This window comes from Rattus norvegicus, chromosome 5, assembly GCF_021556685.1.
Source record: "Rattus norvegicus strain SHRSP/BbbUtx chromosome 5, alternate assembly SHRSP_T2T, whole genome shotgun sequence".
Lineage (NCBI taxonomy): Eukaryota > Metazoa > Chordata > Mammalia > Rodentia > Muridae > Rattus > Rattus norvegicus.
The window spans coordinates 148625128-148634904 of NC_141538.1; the positions used below are offsets into that span (position 1 = coordinate 148625128).

The 9777-nt window shown below is 48.9% G+C and overlaps 1 non-coding gene across 1 annotated transcript; it reads right to left on the reverse strand.

The window, feature by feature from the left end:
• Positions 1-9380: 9380 nt before the first annotated feature.
• Positions 9381-9568, reverse strand: LOC148006070 (small Cajal body-specific RNA 16). The gene has a single exon (XR_015621561.1).
• Between the last annotated feature and the right edge of the window lie 209 nt (positions 9569-9777).

The window sequence follows — 9777 nt, forward strand, 5'->3', positions numbered from 1 at the left end:
TCAATCTATGGGTACTGAAGGATAAATTACTAGATAAAAGGGGGACTGGTAAGGTGGCTGAGTCGGTAGAGTGCTTACGGAACATTCATGAAGTCCTGGGTTTGATTCACATAAAACAGGGCATGGTGGCCCATGCCTGTAACCCAGCACTCAGGAGGCAGGAGTCACAAATTCAAAATCACCATAGCCAGATCTAGGTCAGCCTGGGCTACCTGAGATCCTGCGGAAGGAAAGAAGAGATGGAAGGAGGGAGGAAAGGAGAGAGGGACAGACAGAGGGAGAACGAGGGAGGCTACTTTGCTTCTCTGAGCCTCAGCTTCCCCTATTGAAACTAAAGGTGCTTACCTCATGGGACTGTTAGAACACACAGCAAATGTCCCATGAATAAAAGCCCGAGTCGTTCCCATCCCAGTTAAGACTCAGGCTTTGAGGGCTGGAGAGATGGCTCAGCCGTTAAAAGCTAGGCTCACAACCAAAAATATAGACTCCAGCTTTGTTCAGACCCCCTCCTCTCCATCCACCTGGTCTTCAAACTATTGACCCTGTCTTGGACCACACAACATACATACATACACATATACACACAAAAAGATACATACATACACATACACACACAAAAACACACATACACACACACACATGAGAGACAGACATGCAGATAGACAGACAACAGAGAGAGACAGATACACACAGACACACACACACTCACTGCTCAGCACTCCACACACACACTCACATGCACACACACACACATACACACACTCACTGGTCATGACTCCACATACACACATGCACACACACACACACACACACACACTCACTGGTCATGATTCCACACACACACATGCACACACAAACTGCTCAGCACTCCTCACTCCTTATCCGTGTGCAACCCTGACCTCCTGGCTAAGGAGGTCACTGGGAGAGGGCACCCTGATAGGTCACCCTCAGGATCAGATGTGAGACGCAGCCGCTGAGTTCTGTAATTATGGTAGCTCACCCCAGCCTTCCCCCCACCAACTCAGACTAGATAATGTTAGGGAAGGAAAGTCCATAGGTTTGGCTGGCCCCAGGGGCCAAAGATCTGGCCCAACTGCTTCCCTGGGTGATTCATACAGCACCTGGCTGAGCTGGTAATTGTGCCAGGGCTGTTCCACAAATACCCTGCCCTTGCCCTCCTCCACACAGCAGCCCACCTGGTGCCTTCCTCCTGAAAGTCCTTCCCCTTGTCCACCTGTGGGGCCTTCGAAGCTTTGCTGGCATCCCACATCTTATAGATGAAGAGAACCGTGGCCACCAGCCCACACCCTAGCCTGACTGGAAATGAACCTGGGCCCGCTTCCCTGGGGCATCGAGAATAGCAGACCTCACATACGATTCACCTTGGCAGAGTGGCAAGAGCCGCGCTCTTTCGTGGGACCGTTTGAGTCCGTGTCTGTCCTGAGAAAGATTCATTCCCTGCCCCAGTTCACACATGAGGAAATGGAAGTTCATGCTATTGGTAAACTTGGTACTGGCCAAACGCTGGTTGTGGTCACAGAAATCACTACTATTGCTGCTCAGACCCACACAGCTCAGGAGGGGTTGAGCTAGGAGGCCATCAAGGGTGACCTTGTTCGGTCCCCAGCTCTGAAAAATAGAAAAGTAAAAAAAAAAAAAAAAAAAAAAAAGGGTGACCTTGACCTCAGGTCCCCAAAGCCTGTCCGTAGCCATTTATAACTCTCTTGGAAGGTAGAAGAGATTGAAAACAATGCCTTACACACACACACACACACACACACACACACACACACACACACACACACATACCAATTCATCTCTGGCTGTACCCTCTCCCCTGAGCAATGCACAAGGAGGATACACAGGGAGACAGTATGCTTGCCGAATAGATACGTGAACTGCTTCCTCGTTCACTGTGACAACATCCTGACCCAACAGCCCCACACAGTCACCTTCCACACATGCCTGTCCTCTAAGCCTGAAGTGCTACCCACCTTCCGAATGCACCCATGCCACGGTCTGCTCCCTTGGCACCCCTCCCCCATCACCTGGATCCTCCACCAACAGCATCTCCTTTCCATGATCCAGCACAGAGACACAGAGGGGTGACACCTGGGGTCCTTATGCTACCCCAGCCTCCCAGAGCCTATGCCGTCCCGAGGACACCTCCGTCCCCTTCCCTGAAGTAGACCTGGTTATCTACTCAATCCTGCAGCAGGTATGAGCGTTTGGGAACATGGTCTAAGAAGTCGTTGCTTTTTGAGGTGGTGAGGTTGTTGAAGCAGGATATCTCTGTGTGGCCGCGGCTAGCCTAGAACTTGCTTTGTAGACATGGCTGGCCTCAAACTCACAGAGATCTGCCTGCCTCTGCCTCCTAAGTGTTGGGATTCCAGGCGAGCACCACCGAGGCCAGTTAGGCAGGTGCTGCCCGCAAAGAGAAGGCATTAGCATAGCTGCAGCACAGAAAAAGACCCTCAGCTTTAGGCTGGACATTTTCCCAACAGGATACTGTGCTGTCATGGTCCCGGCTTTTCCCCTGCCTGAGACCGAGGCCAGCTAGTCTTTGGAATCCCCTGTATCACCCTGCAGCGAGAGACCAGCCCTGTGCAGACTACTCACCCTGTAGTCTTGTCCAGGTGCCTCCTCCTCCTCCTTCAGCCTCACACTTCTCATCTGTAAAATGGAAACAATCATCATGCTCTGGTTATCTCAGGGGCTGTTGAGGACTTGCTATCAGAAAGTGGATCAAGTCGAGAGGTGGTGGCACACGCCTTTGATCCCAGCACTCAGGAGGCAGAGAGAGGCAAGTGAATTTCTGAACTAGAGGCCAGCCTGGTCTACAGAATGAGTTCCAAGACAGCCAAGGCTACACAGAGAAACCTTGTCTCAAAAAGCAAAAACAAAACAAAACACCAACAAACAATAACAAAAAGCAAGCAAACAAACACACAGTGGGTATTAAACACTTGGTTGCCTGGCAGCCTTGCTCCATCAGCCTTTCCCTCAGTCTTAAACCTCCTGTATGAGACTAGAATAACTCTGTCTCTCACACCTCCAAAGACAAGATCACAGTTAGTAGCTGTGTGACCATGACAAGTCACCCAGCCTCTCCAATCCTCATGGAAGGGCTGGGATGCAGGCTACAGCTCCTCCACTTAATGGCACAGAAACCAGATCCACTGAGAAAACTGCCAGGGTCATTTGGTCCATCCCCCTGTGTGGTTCCTGCTCAGCTCCCTAGTTCCCTTGGAGCAAGCCTTGGCTTCCATATGCCGTTTGCCCCAGGGTTCTCTGATTGGCTATTCCTGGACTTTTTAAATATGAAATTTAGGAACTAAATCCTCCCCAAGCCCTCAGTGCCTGCTAACTCCCCGCAGTTCACTGGTACCCAATCCTCTCACCATCCTCCCATCCATGAGGACTCAGATGTGCTCCTGCTGTGAGGCTCTGTCCCCTGGGCCTCAGATCTCTGCACTGGCCTCTACTTCCTGCTCTTGACCCATTTACAGAGGAGTGATGAGGCCATCCCTCATGAATATGCATGTAGGGTAATGAGGGCTGGGGGCTGGGAGAGCACCTGGGAAGAGACATAATCACTATCCACCTTACTCTCACCATACTACCTCCCAAGCAGGACTGTCCTTCCTCTCAGAGGAGCATGGGAGCTGAAGCAACAATGCTGACAAGGGCAGTAACCGTTCACAAGTGCTTATGGCTGCTGGCACTTGGCAAAGAACATCAGTAAGATGTACCAAAAAGGTGGGATGGACCCAGTGGTCACGAGCAGAAGTAGGATGAAGCCCAGATCTTTCCAGAGGATGGGACATCAAAGCTGGATCGTTTAAATCCTACTGCCAGATGTTTGGCTGAGAACACATGATCACAGAGCCACATCTGGATATCACACGCCAGTTATGTGGCCAAGGTCTTTGAGGTAGATCCCCCGAACAGATGTCTGGTACCTGTAATTCCCGTGCTTGGGATGTAAGGCTGGAGGAGCGCCATGAACTTGAGGCCGATGTGGATTACAGAGTGAGACCATGTCTCAAGAAAAGCTAAAAAGCAAGAGGGAAGGAAGGAGAGAGGGATGGAAGGAGGGAAGGAAGGAGAGAAGGAAAGAAGGTGGGGGAAAGGAGGAAAAGAAAAAAAGAGAAAATCGGGAGAGAGGCAATGAAGGGAAAGAAGAGAAGACAGAAGGAGAAAAAAGAAGAAAGGAGAGGAAGGAAGGAAGGGAGGAAGGGAGGAAGGAAGGGAGGGAGGAAGGGAGGAAGGAAGGGAGGGAGGAAGGGCAGATAGACTCCGTACCTGGAAATGACAACCTGAAAATACATGTGGATGTGTAGAGACAGCCAGACGTGTATTCACAGTGCATGTCCATCACGTGTGCAGGCGTATGCATGTGGTGTCATGCGTGCACAGATGCTAGTGCAGATGCCAGGCATACACACCTCTGGGTCACCTTGGGACCTTCTTCCAACCAACAACAAGTCACAGATGGCAGGGTGTGTCTGGGTGCTGAGGATGGAGCTGCAGCCATGATGGCCGTCATTGTTGGCAGAGAGAGAACGACCTGGTGGGCTTTGCTCCCCACTCCACAGGGCTCTGACTTCCTGTGTGAAAAGCATCTGGGATGATGGAGGCGGAAGAGACGAACCAACAGTGGAGTGCTGCCAGATGTGAGGAGCGGCGAGCTTCTGCAGATGTTTCCCCCCGGTGACCTTAGGAGTCTACTCTAGATGCAGGCGAGCAGAGGTGCACAGGGCAGTGAGATGTGTGCTATGAGGAGTGCACATGTGAATCTGGCACGTTAGTAAATCATGTGTTGCATGTATACATTGGGTTTTACACACGTTTGTGGGGGTGTTGGTGCGTGCGTGTATGTAGCAGGATAATTAGTGTGTGGGAAAGAGAAAGAAAATAAACGTTCCTGGGCTCATTCTTCGTGTTCACTGTGTGGATAGAGAGATGATGGAGGAAAGGCTCGGCAGGAGGTGGATGGGTGGATGAATGGTTAGGGAGATGATGGAAAATACCATAGAGTAAAACTTCTACATAGTGCTCTTGTGGACTCCAGGTAGTACATGTGTAGATACTTTTCTTTTTGTTCTATGTTTACCATAGCTATTGGGTTTTTTTTTTATAGAGAGTCTCACTATGGTGCCTATCCCAGTCTGGAACTTGTTACATAGCCAAAGCTAGCCTTGAACTCTTGACTTTTCTGCCTCCATTTACCAAGTGCTGAATATGTACCACCATGCCCAGACAGTCTGTACAATTCTCTTAGCCCTTGTGGATGCTTGAAAGGCCTTTTATACTAGAATGTACATTCAGGGGGTTGGTGAGATGGTTTGGCAGATAAAGCCATTTGCTGTCAAGCTTCATGACTAAGGTTTGATTCCCAGGACCCAGGTGAGCATTGGCTCCTGCAACTTATCCTCTGACCTCCACACAGACCCTGTGGCATGCTCTCCACCCCAAATTAATAAACATGCCTTTCTAAAAAAAATGTATACAGGACATGAGCTAAGTGCCTGCTCCAAGAGAACCATGGAGAACAAAAGAACAGAACCCCGTAGAGGCAATTTTAAACTTGTTCCTATTTTCAGACATTACGACAAAGCTACGAACCTAGTTTTTAAAATGGTTTTTTTTTTTTTTGGTTCTTTTTTTTTTTTCGGAGCTGGGGACCGAACCCAGGGCCTTGCGCTTCCTAGGTGAGCGCTCTACCACTGAGCTAAATCCCCAGCCCCTAAAATGGTTTTTATAATCTTGTGAGTCTCTCCATTTTGCTCCCTGCCCCTGTGTGTGTGTGTATGTGAGTGTTTGTGTGTATGTGAGTGTGTGTGTGTTTGTGTGTATGTGAGTGTGTGTGCGTGTGTCTGTGTGTGAGTGTGAGTGTGTGTATGTGTGAATGTGTTTGTTTGTGTGTATGTGTGTGTGCCTGTGTCAGTGTGTGTGTATGTGTGTGAGTGTGTGTGAGTGTGTGTGAGAGTGTGTGAGTGTGAGAGTGTGTGTGAGTGTGTTGTGTCTGTGTCTGTGTGTGTGAATGTGTGTATGTGAGTGTGTGTGAGTGTGTGTGAGTGTGTGTATGAATGTGTGTGTGAGTGTTTGTGTGTATGTGTGTGTCTGTGTCAGTGTGTGTGTAGGTATGTGAGTGTTTGTGTGAGTGTGTGTGTAAGTGTGTGTGTGAGAGTGTGTGTGAGTGTGTGTGAGTGTGTGTGTGTCTGTGTGTGTGTGTGTGTGATGTGTGTGTGTACTTGAAATGTTAACTTATTAAGCATAGCATTCTGTAATTACGACTATTCTGTTTAGGTCTTTCTTCATTTTTAGCTTACTAGAAGAATGGGCTACATGACCAAACTTGGTCAAAAATTAAACTAAAGTAGAAATCCAGGTTTTGTGGAGCAGAGCTACAATCCCAGGACTTAGCCTGTAGAGGTAAGATTCCACACAGGAAGTCAGGTGGATGACCAGGATTACCTGCACCCACAGTTAAGCCTGCTCCTGTATTCCATGAAATCTCCTTGTCTCTATGAAGCCAGTCCCATTCCTTGGGTAAAGGGAATATACTAGGTTGAGGAAGGGCAGACACCAGCCCGAGGGGCAGCCATGGGGAACTGGGAACTCTATCATCTACAGCTTGGCCAAGCGGCGTCTCCTGGTGAGCAGAAGTGTGGGTGTCTGAAACCCCAGTGTTTCCTGGAGGAACACAGGGCAAAAGCAAAGCGGGTGTCCAGAGCTCTGGGGGCAATGGCTTCTGTCTCCTTCGCACACATTCATTTCATCCTGTCCTGTCCCTCATCTTCTCTTATCCCATGACTTAATTCTAAGCTTTCAATAGGACCTCACTGTGCAGAAACTGGGGCCTGGAGAGGATGGAGCCTCTTAGGGTGCTGCTAGCCAGGGGCAACACCAGCCCACAGCTTAGGGGCCCAGCAGGAGAACCCAGGTCCCACAGAGAGACACAGAGAGGAGGCACAGAGTACTTTCCTGCCCATAGTTCATGCACTGGACCTGAGCCAGCTGGGAGAAAAAGCAGCATCTGGCTGGGGTTCTCATCCCAGCGTTAGTAAAGGACAGCGTTACTGTCCCTGCCCCTGTCTGGACTGAAGTGTCCATCTATAAAATAAAAGGTTTGTGACCAGCTAAGTGGCTCATCAGGTAGAGGTGCTTGCCCCCAGGTCACCACCCTGAGTTTGATCTCTGGGAGCCACATGGTGGAAGGAGAGAACTAACTCAAAGAAGTTCTTCTCTGGGCTCCATATATGCACATAATATAAATAGAAGAAAGAAAGAAACAAAAAAGAAAGAAAAAACAGAGAGAGAGCGAGAGCGAGAGAGAGAGAGAACAGTTTGAGGCCATGACATGAGAAAGTCATGCTATAATCTAATACTTAAGATAGAGGCTGAGGGGGTTGGGGATTTAGCTCAGTGGTAGAGCACTTGCCTAGCAAGCGCAAGGCCCTGGGTTCGGTCCCCAGCTCCGAAAAAAAGAAAAAAGAAAAAAAAAAAAAAAGATAGAGGCTGAGGGGGCTGGGGATTTAGCTCAGCGGTAGAGCGCTTGCCTAGCAAGCGCAAGGCCCTGGGTTCGGTCCCCAGCTCCGGAAAGAAAAAAAAAAAAAAAAAAAAAAAGATAGAGGCTGAGGCAGAGAATTGCTTTGAGTTCAAAGCCAGCTTGGGATACACAGGTTGAGTTTAGTCTACAGCATGAGCTCTTGTCCATAAACAAATGAATAAATCTTTAAGCAAAGGTGGCTGTTATTCCTAGTCACTGCCCCACCACCCCTAATGCTGTGAACTCACTGGCTTCACCACAAACTGAATCCCCAAGACCAATTCATTTGGGCAGCTGCTTCCCAAATTCTTTAGCCCCTGCCCCCTGCCCCCCTGGCTCCCCCCTTTGCAGCTGCTACAGAGCAGCTGGACATCAAGGGTTGCTGGGAGGCTCCCTGGCCCCGGGGATGGGAAAGCCAGGCTCCCTGTAATCAGGCCAGCCTCAGAACCAACCTGTTTCATCAGGATAACCAGTGTATGGCAAATGATCATTAGCCCTCTCAGCCTGCCCAGCCCCAGGCTGTGACCCAGCTGGTCAAAGACCAGAGAAGGAGGCAGGTAGTTAGCCAAAGTCTTTCATGCCAGGGAGCCCTCCTCTCTCAGGGTTCATGGAAGAGTGTCTGGTGACACAAGCAGGAAGGACAGTCTACCTGAAGTCAAGCCCTTTCCCTCCAGCCCTTGCCCCGCCCACCCCCTACCGCAGGTCCAGGCCACAGTCAGCTGGAGTTAACTGAGCTTTGTCATGGAGGACCTGATGGGTGTCCACACAATGAGCTCTTTTTCACCTCAAAGGCTGGTGAGGTGAGGCAGAGAGTACTCTTGAGGACCAGAGTTTGGATTCCCAGAACCTGTAAAGCCAGATGTGGTAGTGAACATCTATAAACATCTGTACTCCTACCCTGAGACGAGAGTCGGGAGCAGGAAGGTCCCTAAAAGCTCAAGAGCCAGCCCAGCATGTACAGTGGTGACAGCAACCCTGTCTGGGGGTGGAAAGCAGGAACAGGCACCCGAGATTGTCCTCAGACCGCCACACATGCATGTCCCTCACTGGGAGGCACATGAACTCACAAACATACACACTACACACACATTTTAAAAAGGATGTCGAACATGGTGGCACAAACCTTTAACTCCTGTCTGTGAGAAGCAGAGGCAGAGAGATCTGTAAGTTCGAGGCTAGCCTGCTCTACATAGAGAGTTCCAGGACAACCATGGATGCAAAGAAAGACCCTGTCTCAGAAAATAAAAATAAAAAAGAAGAAGGATAGACAGGGGTAGCAAACCACAGGTGAAAACGAACAAGCGTAGAAGGATGTAGAAGGAAGGGGAAGCTTTAACAATTCGAATTAGCACAGACGTTAGGGAAGACGGAGTAGAAGTTCCTCAAACAGCTAAAATTAGAACTATCATATGAACGGGAGGGAAGATTCAAAGCGGGGGAAACAGAAATAGCATGTGTTTTCTTTTTTTGTGTGTTTTTTTAATTGGTTTTATTTTGTAAATACAAGTTTAAAATTTTAAGAGGCTCTGACAGGAAGAGTACTATCGGTATAGCCCTGAATTATAGAGAGAGACCCAACCTCATCAAAACAAAGCTGGGGCGGATTATGCCTATAGTCTCAACACTCTGGAGGCAGAGGCAAGAGATCACAAGTTTGAGGCAAGCCAGGTCTACATAGTAAATTCTAAGCTAGTCAGACCCATCAGGAGACCCTGTCTCAAAACAAATAGCCCAGACCAAATGAGAACCCAGCTACTTAAATGTTGCATAGTTTGTGCCCTAAAACTTTTGTGTTGAAAATAATTTTTTTATTATTATTACACAATCCTGTTTGCAGTATCATACATGACCACCAAACTGCCACCAAGAGGTTCACACCTGTTACTGCAAATTCTAGCCCCAGGGAGGATGCTCCTCTGGGAATTTACTTTAGGTCAAGGTCGGGCTATCTGGTACAGGGCTGCACCCACCTCGGGCAGGGTCAACCACACAAGGAGCCTTTCCCCAGACCATCAGAAATATCATCTTATAAAGAGGGGAAAGAGGAAAAATGAAACAGGAAGGATCAAATAGGGTGGAGGATGGGAGGGCAGGATGGAAAAGGAAGTAGGGAACACTGAAGGCCTTTGGAAAACTCCAATGGAAACCTGCTAATATCTAGGCTTCCATATATTCATATGCATATACATGTATAGGTATACATATACACACACAGATATATA